General features: G+C 37.1%; 1 protein-coding gene and 1 non-coding gene across 2 annotated transcripts in view; both read left to right on the top strand.

The window, feature by feature from the left end:
• The window catches only part of STK32A (serine/threonine kinase 32A), a 171,553-nt gene that overhangs the window by 30,664 nt on the left and 128,752 nt on the right, over window positions 1-12,137 (top strand). The gene's annotated exons all lie outside the window — the stretch shown is intronic.
• Window positions 3,242-3,343, top strand: LOC111822111 (U6 spliceosomal RNA). Its single transcript, XR_002825391.1, has one exon. It is a non-coding gene; the product is annotated as a U6 spliceosomal RNA (small nuclear RNA).

The raw sequence follows: 12,137 nt of genomic DNA, 5'->3' as shown, positions 1-12,137 counted from the left end.
AAAAAAAAACCCTTGGCTTCGAGTAGATTCCAACTCATAGCAACCCTATAGGACAGAGTAGAACTGCCCCATAGGGTTTCAAAGGAGCACTTGGTGGATTCAAACTGCAGACCAGTTGCTTAACAACGGCCTAACTCTTAACCACTACACCGCCAGGGGTTCCAAACTTTAAAACATATATCTTTGATAAATTTAAATTTTAAAAGACTGAAAAATAGCTCAAGGTATTACTTGTGGTTATGTTTAGATGGTATTGCTTTTCTTCTGTTTTTCTCTACTTTTAATATCAAAAGCATATTAGTTTTATATATAAAAATAAACTATTGTAAGAGAGAAACTGAAGGTCAGAAAGGTCAGTTTTCTAATTTTATATAACTTGTAAGCAGTGGAGCTGGGATTTCAGCACAACTCTGTCAATCTGGAATCATTTTTATCTTTCATTACAGCATTCAGTCTTCATTAAAAACCAAGAAGTAAAAATGTCATGCCACAACATTCTCTCCCATCTTTGTTGGTCCATGATGCCTCTTTTCTACACTTATCTAATTCTCAATTGCTTTTGTGTATTTATACTCATCTAATTCCAGAAAGGTGAAAGACTGGATTCTAAAGGTACATAAACAACAACAACAACAAAAAAAAAACAGTTGCCATTGAGTCTCTTCTGCTCATGGTGACCGCATGTTGCAGAACAGAACTGCTCCACAGAGTTTTCATGGCTGTGACCTTTTGGAAGCATATTGCCAGGCCTTTCTTTCAAGGTGCTTTTAGGTGGATTTGAACCACCAACCTTTCTGTTAGTAGACAAGTGCTTAACCACTTGTGCCACTCAGGGACTCCTCCAAAGGTATATATGCTATAACCAAAAAAACCAAACCAAACCTGTTGCCAGCTATAGCAAAATAAAATAAAATGAGAGCAAGGCAAAGAGTGTTTGCTTATTCAGCTTTTGTCTTCCCAGAATACCCAATGAGTCACACTGAGTCTTTCTGCTCTTCTTGGGAGTGTAAGTTTCCTTAGGCTGTGACTGAATCTCAAGCTCTTTTTGTTTTTCCACTGGTGACTGGCAGAGCCCTGGACATGGACAAGCTTTATGATTGGTTGTTGATTTGACTTGCTAGCAAAGCCGTGGCTTCTGGAGAAGTGACTTCAGCTTTTCTCCTCTCTTGCTGTGACTGTCTTAAAAGGGTATAAGTGAGCCCTTTTTTTTTTTTTTTTTTTTTGGTAACTGTCTCCATTTGGGAATGCAGCATGACACAGGCTAAACATTCACCTAATTGTCATAGAAAACTGTAAAATCTACCACAGCTGTATTTTTAACCAGAGCTTAAATTTTGTCTGTCCTTTTTCTCCCTTTCTTGGCAAACCACACAACAACCATTTTTTAAAAATGGGCAACATCACGGCAGGACTTACAAGGCGGGCTGTTCTATCTTCTTTCTGACTACATGTATGGCAGAACTGTGATTTAATGTTGGTGCCTTTTCTGTTGCCATAGTAAGGTACATTCACTTCTGTCCAAAGATTGTGCAGCTCCAACAAAGAAAATACCTTCTGACCCCTGCTGCTAATTATCCTTTCGTTGCTGTGGGGTTTTCATCCATGTCCTAACTTAAGAAGGTTGATGCTTGTGAAGGTGATGGAGTGGAGAATGACAGCTCTTGGCATCGCTGAGCTCAAAGAACAAGAAAGTCAATCCCTGAGATTTTTGAGACAGAAACCAAATGTCTGAGGAGAAGTCTGAAATTGTAGTATTAGATCAACATTCAATGGAGACTTTCTTTACCACCTATCTCATTAAGGAGCCTTTTGATAATAGATTGTTGGTAAGACATTTCTTAGAAGATACACATTATAAATGATTAAAAAAGAAACCAAACCTGTTGTCGTCGAGTCTATTCTGACTCATAGCAACCCTATAGAACAGAGTAGAACTGCCCCGTAGAGTTTCCAAAGAGCACCTGGTGGATTTGAACTGCCAACCTTTTGGTTAGCAGCTGTAGCTCTTAACCATTACACCACCAGGGTTTTCATAAATGATGAAGTGCTATGAAATCAACATAAAGGAAGATACCTTTAAATATTTTCCCCTCAAAGCCATCCCTATTCTCTGGAATTTTGATGATGATACTTCCTATTCTTCTTCCTCCGTTTAACAAGTGTTTAGTATATTTAACGTTGTATTCTAGAAAAGGCTTGCAAAAACTAAAGCAGTAGGAGCAACAACAAAAAAAGATGGTGTCAAAAACTATTGATCTAAAACATAAATGGTTTTAACAATCTTGGAGAAAAGACTTTTTAAGAAAAGATATAAACCAAAAGGATAAAAACAAAAAATTGATAAATTTGACTATATAAAATTAAAAACTTCTGCATTATTAAAAATGCCATAAAGTCAAAAGCCAAATGAACAGCCTAGAAAAATATTTCTGAGACATGTTCAAACCAAACCAAACCCATTGCGGTCAAGTCTACACCAACTCATAATGACCCTATAGGACAGAGTAGAACTGCCCCATAGGGTTTCCAAGGAGCAGCTGGTGGATTCGAACTGCTGACCTTTTGGTTAGCAGCCACGCTCTTAACCACTACACCACCAGGGCTCCAAGACATGTTCAAGAGAGGTTAATTTACTTAACATATTAAATGTACTTCCAAATGAAAAAGATTTATAACTCATTAAAAATATCAAAAGACATGAATAAGCAGTTTACTGAAAAAATACACATACAAAGATATGCAACTTCACTCAGAATTAGGGATATGTAAAGTAAACCATGAATGTATTATTTTTTCACTTAGCAGATCAAAGATGGTTAATGTCATAGTGTTGGCAAGGAGTTGGACAAAAAGTCATTCTTACACATTAGTGACATGAAGGAAATTTGGTGCAATGTCTTTTGAGGGCTAGCTGGCAACATCTACCAGATTAGAAAATCCACATGCTCTTTGACACAGCCATTCTGTTTCTATAAAGTTAGCTTACAAATGTGTGCATGCACAAAAGCTGATCAATGTTCATGGTAGCATTGTTGGTAAAAGCAGATAAGCCATATTTGAAAATCCATCAACAGGTTACATATTTTATGGTACATTCACACAATGAAATAAAAAGGAACTGTTTAAAAGAATTAGATCTATATGTGATGATTGGCAGTTCAAGTCTACCTGGAGGCACCTCGGAAGAAAGGCCTGGCAATCTACTTCTGAGAAGTTAGCTAACCATTGAAAACTCAATGGAGTGCTAGCTTTGGCAGCATATACACTAAAATTGAACAATACATAGAATATTAGCAAGGCCCCTGCACAAGGATGACACAAATTCACGAAGCAGTCTATTTAAAAAAAGAAACGAAAACTATGAAGCACAGATCTACACAGATCTGACACACATGGGGTCACCATGAGTTGGAATCGACTCCATGATCACTGTTTGTTTTTTTGTGTGTGTGATGATATGACTGGACAGAGACAATATAATTTTGTAGACAGGGCTTAACAATCTATGTTCTTATAAGAACAATTGTATGTTCCTATTGCTGTTAAAAATACATATGTGCAGAGAAACTCTTTTAAAGGATACACAAGAAGTTCACAGTGGTGGCCCTCTTGGTAATGGAACTGAAAATGTGGGATAAAAAGACTTAATTTTCACGGAATAATGTTTGTACTATTTATCATTTGTGATTATTAGTTCTTATATCTTAAATGAAAAATAAGTTTTGGTTTCCCTTACCCCATAGGGCTCATTCACTGAAGCGACTTTTGATTTATTATAGTGGCTGACCTGTGAATCAGGTGTAATTAGCCCTATTTTACAGATGGGAGCATTGTGATTTGGAAATAACTTGCCTAAGGTCATGCAGGTGGTGTTTTTGGTTCCATAATCAGTAGAAAGATTTACATAAACATCAAGATGTGCAGTTCTCAAAAGAAAGATTCACATATATTTATGATTTGGTCCTAAGGTTAGAATATATATATATATTCTATATAAATATATAAACATAATATATATATATAAATATATATAATCTATATAAATATATATATATAGGAAAAGTGAAATATTTTCCAAATATTTTTATCCACAAGAATAGGAAAAAAATATATGAGTTTTCTGTTTTATCTCCTAGAATACCCTTCTTTCAAATTGCAAGTGTCAGAATGTTATACCCAACTCTTAAAAGGGTTTTCCCTTTTCTTTCCAGCAACATGGTTTATTGTTTAGAATGTTGAGAATGGAGAGATGGTAAGAGAAATAAAGGAAATAAAAAGCATCAGCCCTAGATTCCAGAATCAGCTTATATATGTTGAGGGAAAAACTTCGGAAAACTTGACTTGACCTGTGTTATTCTAAAAGGAGGGGCAAAGAAATCCCATCTCACATCCCCTGATTTTACCTCTGGGATGGGTAGGTACACAGTAAGAACAATATTTAAGATGACTATAAAAATAGCGGTGAAGAGCCTGGGTCCAGAATCAGAAAGGTGCATCTTGAATGTAATGGATGTAACTAAGCAGGCTCAAGTGGGTTGATTCTTTCCACTCCCTCAAGCCCGGGTGTGTGCCTTTATGCAACAGCAGTCAAGCAGTTGTTGGCTCAGTTGTTTTCTCTAGTAAGTATGAACATGCCAGTGAGCTAAGTGTGATTCTAGTGATTTTGCTTAATTTTCATACAGTAGCCCCTAAATGCAATCCGTCTGCCTCCTTGGGTGTTCTCCCAAGGGAGACTAAACCGTGCTGACCTTTTTGAGAGGCTCTCTTGGTATTCAAAGTGGTATCTTCTTAGGGGATTTTCAAGTGTAGTTTTGCCTAAACAAGGTTTTGCATTACTTTATGTATTTAGCACCTAATGTCTACATAAATGAGTTGCTGAATTATTTATGACTGTGGAAAATTACTTAGTTTCTCTGAGACTCAGTACCCTTATTTTTATACCCTACGAGATTGTTCTGAGGATGAAGTGAGACATGAAAACTAAATGTGTTGCCTTAGTCATCTAGTGCTACTATAACAGAAATACCGCAAGTGGATGGCTTTAACAAAGAGAAGTTTATTCTCTTACAGTCCAGTAGCCTAGAAGTCCAAATTCAGGGAGTCAGCTCCAGGGGAACGCTTTCTCTGTCGGCTCTGGAGGAAGGTCCATGTCATCAATCTTCCCTTGGTCTGTGAGATTCTCTGCACAGGAACCTCAGGTCCAAAGGACATGCTCTGCTCCTGGCACTGCTTTCTTGGTGGTGTGGAGTTCCCATGTGTCTCTGCTCGCTTCTGTCTTTTGTATCTCAAAAGAGATTGGCTTAAGACACTATCCAATCTTGTATACCTCATCAGTATAACTGCCACTAATGCTATGGTGATTGAATTTACAACACATAAGGAAATCACAGCAGATTACAAAATGGTACACAATTATACAATACTGGGAATCATGACCCAGCCAAGTTGACAGATATTTTTAGGGGACGCAATTCAATCCATGACATGTGCATTGACACACGAACAGATCCCCATGCCTGTTGAATCTGTATCTAGTTGATTTGTGGGAGAATGTGCACTCACCCAAAAGACAAACTCTAAAATAAGTCCTTTTAAGATATTTTTAAAAAAGTCTCCCAGGTGATGTCATAATTTCAGTACACATTCAGCTTTGTTGATTGACCTGATACACCTCCAGGAAACCTTAAGAGCACTGAGCTGACCTGATGATTGCTAAGATGGGATGAAAAGACCTGTGTGAAAACAAGACTTTGAGGCATATAAGGGAGACTCCTTTGCCTGTTTGTTTTCCACAGGCCACATACCCTGGTCTAGCCCTGTATGTCTAAGTGAGAACCCAGCTCTGCCCTCTGCTCTTACTCAACCCCTACCTTCCAGGCCCTACAAAGATCCAGGGGCTACCACTGTCTCCAGAAGCCCTTTAAGTCTTCTTGACATGAAAGCTTCTTAGTGAACAAGAAAGAAACCTTTGGAACATGATACAGGGACAAGATACAAGAAGTAAACACAATAAGTATTATCTTTGCTTTAGAGATTAGTGAAAACACTGCAAGAACACCACACCATAGACTATGCAAACCTCAAATGTGTAGCAATGACTCTGATGGCTGCTATTTACTACCATGTTGCCTGATGATATCCATGTGCTATGATAACAGCTTAAAGTGGTATTTGTTGGGAGCTATGGATTATGATCCACTACCCGTCTGTCAGCTTGTCATACTATGGTGGCTTGCATGTTGCTATGATGCTGGAAGCTATGCCACTGGTATTTCAAATTCTAGCAGGGTCACCCATGGTGGACATGTTTCAGTGGAGCTTCCAGACCAACAAGAAAGACCTGGTGATCTGCTTCATAAAATTAGCCAAAGAAAAGCCTATGGATAACAGAAGAATATTGTCCAATATAGTGGTGGAAGATGAGCCCCCTAAGTTGAGAAGTAGTCAAAATACACAGTGGCTCTAACAATGGACTCAAGCATGCCAACAATCATGAAGATGGTGCAGATCAGGCAACGTTTCATTCTGTTGTACCTGGCATTTTGATAAGTCAGAACTGACTTGACGGCAACTAATAACAACAAATGAATTATGATATTCTCTAAGTAGTAGTAGTAGCAATAGTAGTAGTAATAGTAGTAGTAGTAGTAGTAGTAGTAAACGTAGTAGTTCTAGGCAGGAGTCTAAGTACTTTGCTTAACTAATTTCATCTTCCTATCAACCCTATGATGTATGTGCTATTTTATGTCCATTTTATAGATGAAGAAACAGAAATAGAAAAGTAGATTGCCAAGATTCCACAACTAGTAATTGGTGGAACTGGAATTTGAACCCAGGTAGTCTGGCTCTTGAGACAGTGCTCTTAATCTCAGGAGTTGGCAAGCTTTTCTGTAAAGGGCCACATAGTAAATATTGTAGGCTTTGCAGGCCCTCTGTTACATATTCTTTGTTTTCTGACATTGTTTAAAAAATGTAAACAAATTCTTCATTCATGGGCTGGACAGAGACAGGCTGCAGGCCCATTTTGGTCTGTGGACCATAATATGCCGACCAACACTGCATATGCTGATCAAAGGTTTAAGTAAAACAAGGTATGCTATTCACATTCTAAGGAAAATCCTACATACCTCTAATACAATTGCACTGCTGCTAACAAAATAATCTGAAATTCTAATTTCATCTCTCCCTCATTTTATCGGAACTTAAGAAGTTTGGTTGCACTTTAAAATCAGCCATCCTGCTAGCTTAGGCTGCTATTGTGGGACTTTAAGAAGGAGTATAAGGATTGAATAAGAGCTCTTCTTCCAGCTACTTTTAATTTGCTGTTAAACAACTCCCTAGAAGCCTAGACAATATGCCAAGAACTCCGGGTGTCTTACCATTAAATATACCCCTGCAAATCAGGGTCATTAATCCCTCAAAAATGCCCCTTCTTGTTTCCCCAAGGACCTTACTCACATGGAAGTAACAGATGGTAGATGTTTAACCTAAAGTTTCTTTTTCCCAAGATCTGTATCACTAGGATTTTGTGACTTGTTTGTCCACACTACTGTATAACCTTCAAAAAACCAACTGTACATTCTTTTATCACAAGATTGTAAATGGTATATAAGCAAAAAAAAAAAAAAAAAAGTTTTGCAATAATCGCAGCAGTTTCTCTAGAACTGACTGCCCATTTGCAAACATCTCTCTCTATTAATAAATAGTTTATCCTTTTAATTGGCAGGATCTTATTGTTTTTAACACTGTCATTGGCTGTCTCCCTAGAGTGTTTTATTACACATAAAAGTGATTTTAGGCATAGTGGTTCTGGACTGGAATCCCTTTTTTCTTTGACTGGAAGTAAAGGGCATAAATAAGATATATTACCCTTCAGACTTAAGGTCTGAAGAGAGAAGCCCAAGATGGTGGTGCTTAGTCAGATACAGCATGCCCTTCCCCTACAGCAAAGAGTGAGAAATCAAGTGAAACAGATATGGATGACAGCCTTGGAATCCTGAGCAGCAAATGGAAGAATGAAGAATTGTATCAAACACTAAATGGAAGGAGAAACTGAATGAAAACCGTGAACAAGGAGATTTATGGATCATAGGCACCCTGCCAACTGGTCCAACACAGTGTAGCCATCTTGAGACAAGATGAGCAGCGTTCCTGGAAGAGGAGCACAGGATTACAAATTCACAGAGTTTCCAATAGGAGACAGAGATAACTGTGTAGACAAACCCAGAGTGAACCGAGGTGAGAAGAACATGAGCCAGATTTAAGGGGGAAAATGCAAGAAGATGGGTGAAAGCTCCAGGGATCCAGGTGACCACAGAGCAAGGAGGCAGCCAGAAATAAGAGGGCCAGAATTACCCACCAGCAGCGGTCCCATGTTATTTGGACGGGTGGCACCCGCAGAGTGGAAGATGTGCGGAGTGGTGGCTGGAGATCTCCCACCCAACCAGACTTCAGAGACCCCTTCTTCCTAACGTTTAGTTGAGGCTGGATCCTGATCACCGGCTGCTCTCTCTGGGGAATGCCCCAGCACTCACACCGGTGACTGGAGGAGCACGCTCCTGCCTTCCCTTTCCCTCTCTGACCTCCCGGTGACTGGCAGTATGCCACTCCCTACCTCCCACCCCCACTACCAGCAATATGCACTGGCCCCACAAATACAAATAAATATATAAACACCTTAATGCCTCAGATACAGCAGACGATAACAAATCATATGAAGAAACAGGATCAGATGGCTCAAACAAGCGAGCAAAATAAAGGGACAGAAAACCTTCCTGAAGAACTATCTGATAATGAGTTCAAAGACTTATATTTAGGCTCCTGAAAGAGATCAAGGAAAATACAGAAAAAAAAAAAAAAAACCTGGAAGAATTCAGGAAGACTGTACAAGAACGAAATGACAAATAGACAATTAGAAAACATACAAAAACAACTAGAAATCCAGAAGATTAACAATAAAATATCAGAAATGGATACCTCAATGGAAGGACACAGAAGTAGAACTGAATCAGTGGAAGAAATAATCAGCATAATAGTGGGAAAATCCCTTGGTACTAATTTGTTTGAGGGACAATCAGAAAAAAGAATGAAGAAAAATGAAGAAAGCCTAAGGATTTGTAGGACACCATCAAGAGGAAGAATTTAACATAACATAAATTCCAGAAGAGAAGAAGAAAAAAAAGTACAGAGAATTTTTTAAGATATTTTGGCAGAAAACTTCCCTAATATGAAAGATGAAGAGGGTTCCATATAAGAAGTTCAAAGGACCCCATACAGGATAGAACCCAGAAGAAACTCACTAAGATATATCATAATCAAACTTTCCAAAACCAAAGACAAAGAATTGTGAGAGCAGATCATGAAAAATGAAATATCACTTATAAACGGGAACCAATAAAATTAAATGCTGATTTCTTATCAGAAGCTGTGCAGGCAAAAAGGCAATGGGATTACATACATAAAATCCTGAAAGAAAAGAATTGCCAATCAAGAATCATATATCCAACAAAATTATCTTTCAAAAAAGATGGTGAAACTAGGACATTCCTAGACAAGCAGATATTAAGGGAATTTGTAAAAACCAGACCAGTCTTACAAGAAATATCAAAGGGAGTCCTTCAGGCAGAGAACCAACAACATCAGACAACAACCTGAAAGAAAGACATGATAGCATCACCCAGACACCAATCCAGATAAAGACGTTACAGAAGTAAAATAAAGCTGAAAAACTGATAACAGATAACCAGAGATATTAAGCTGTAAACAACAACTTCTAACAAAAAGGGGGAATAAATAGTGTAGTCATGGAAATTTTATGTGGACAGGGAAGTCAAAACGATGTCAAGATATATCAGACTGTTTCAAATTTAGGAAGATAAAGGTGAATTTCAGAGTAACCACAAATCTACTCACCAAAATAAATAAGAAAATAAAAAGACTCAGTAAACACAAAATAACGAAGAATAGGTAAAGAAAATCCATACACAAAAGGAACTCAGCACAGAGTATTAAGTGGAACAAAGAAATCATTACCACTACAAATAAATAAATAACAAAAGGCAGCAGTGAATCCATACCTATCAATAATCACACTGAATGTAAATGGATTAAATGCACCAGTCAAGAAACAGAAAGTGGCAGAATGGATTAAAAAAAAAATGACCCATCAATATGTTGCCTACAAGAGACACACACCTTAGATGCAGACATAAATGCATTAAAAATCAAAGGATGGAAGAAAGTATATCAAGCAAACAGTACCTAAAAGAGAGCAGGAGTGGCAATAGTAACCTGATAAAATAGGTTTTAAGCAAAAATTCATTATAAGAGGCAAGGAAGGGCATTAGATAATGATTAAAGGGTTAATTCACCAAGAAGATATAATAGTATATATGCACCCAATGACAGAGCTACAAAATACATAAAACAAACAGAATTGAAAAGAGAAATAGACAGTTGTGCAATAATAGTTGGTGACTTTAACACACCGCTTATGATGATGGACAGAACTGAAAGAAATTCAAAAAACATACCGAGTATCTAAATAACACAATCAACAAATTCAATCTCATAGACATATATAGAACACACCATCCAACAGCAGCATATTATACATTATTCTCCAATTTACATGGATCATTCCCCAGAATAGACCATATTTTAGACCAAAAAACAAGCCTCAATAAAATCAAAAACATCAAAATAATGCAAAGCATCTTCTCTGACCGTAACACTATAAAACTAGAACTCAATAACATAAATGAACAAGGAAAAAATTAAATACATGGAAACAAATAACACTTTACTTAAAAAGTATTGGGTAATAAAAGAAATTTGAAAATTTGTAGAATCAAATGATAATGAAAACACAACATACCAAAACCTTTGGGACACAGGAAAAGCAGTGCCCAGAGGAAAATTTACAGCGATAAATGCACACATCTAAAAAGAATAAAGATTCAAAACCAATAACTTAAGCCAACAACTTGAATAAATAGAAAAGGAACAGCAAAATAAGTCCACAATCACCAGAAGAAAAGAAATAAAAAAGACCAGAGAAGAAATAAATAAAATAGAAAACAAAAAACAATAGAAAGAATCAACAAGACTAGAAGTTGGTTCTTTTGAGAGGATCAATAAAATTGACAAACCACTGGCCAAATTGACAAAGGAAAAAAAATAGTGAGAAGATGCAAATAACCAAAATAAGAAATGAAATAGGTGACATTACAACAGAATCAACTGAGAAAGGGATCATAACACAATATTATGAAAAATTTTACTCCAACAGATTAGGAATCCTGGAAGAAAGGGACAAATTTCTAGAAACACACTACCTACCTGAACTAACACAAATGGAGGTAGAAAATCTGACCAGACCCATAACAAACAAAGAAATTGAAGATGTCATTAAAAAAAACTCCCAACAAAAAAAAGCTCCAGCCCAGATGGCTTCACTGGAGAATTCTACCAAACATTCTGAGAAGAGTTGACACCAATTCTACTCAAACTATTCCAAAACATAGAAAAGACAGGAATACTCCCTAATTCCTTCTATGAAGCCAGCATGACCCTGATACCAAAGCCAGACAAAGACATCACACAAAAAGAAAATTACAGACTAATATCATTCATGAATATAGATACAAATATTCTCAGCAGAATTCAACAGCATATCAAAAAAATAATACATCATGATCAAGTGAGATAGATTCCAGGGATGCAAGGTTAGTTCAACATTAGAAAATCAATCAACATAATTCACCACATAAATTTTTTTTAAAAAAAGGAAAAGAATCACATGATTATCTCAGTTGCTGCAGAGAAGGCATTTGATAAAATCCAACACCTTTTCCTGATAAAAGCTCCAGTAAAATAGGAATAGAAGGAAAATTTGTCAACATAAATAAGGGCATATATGCAAAACCAACAGCCAGCTTTATTCTCAGCAGAGAAAGACTGAGAGCATTCCCCTTGAGAACGGGAATGAGACAAGGATTCCCTTTATCACCACTCTTATTCAATATTGTACTAGAAGTCCTAGCTAAAGCAATAAGGCAAGAAAGGGAAGTGAAGAGTATCCAAATTAGAAAGGAAAAAGTAAAACTATCCTTATTTGTAGATGGCATGATTCTCTA

Source organism: Trichechus manatus, unplaced genomic scaffold (genome assembly GCF_000243295.1).
Source record: "Trichechus manatus latirostris isolate Lorelei unplaced genomic scaffold, TriManLat1.0 scaffold00130, whole genome shotgun sequence".
Classification (NCBI taxonomy): domain Eukaryota; kingdom Metazoa; phylum Chordata; class Mammalia; order Sirenia; family Trichechidae; genus Trichechus; species Trichechus manatus.
This window is presented reverse-complemented; position numbering and strand designations above follow the sequence as displayed.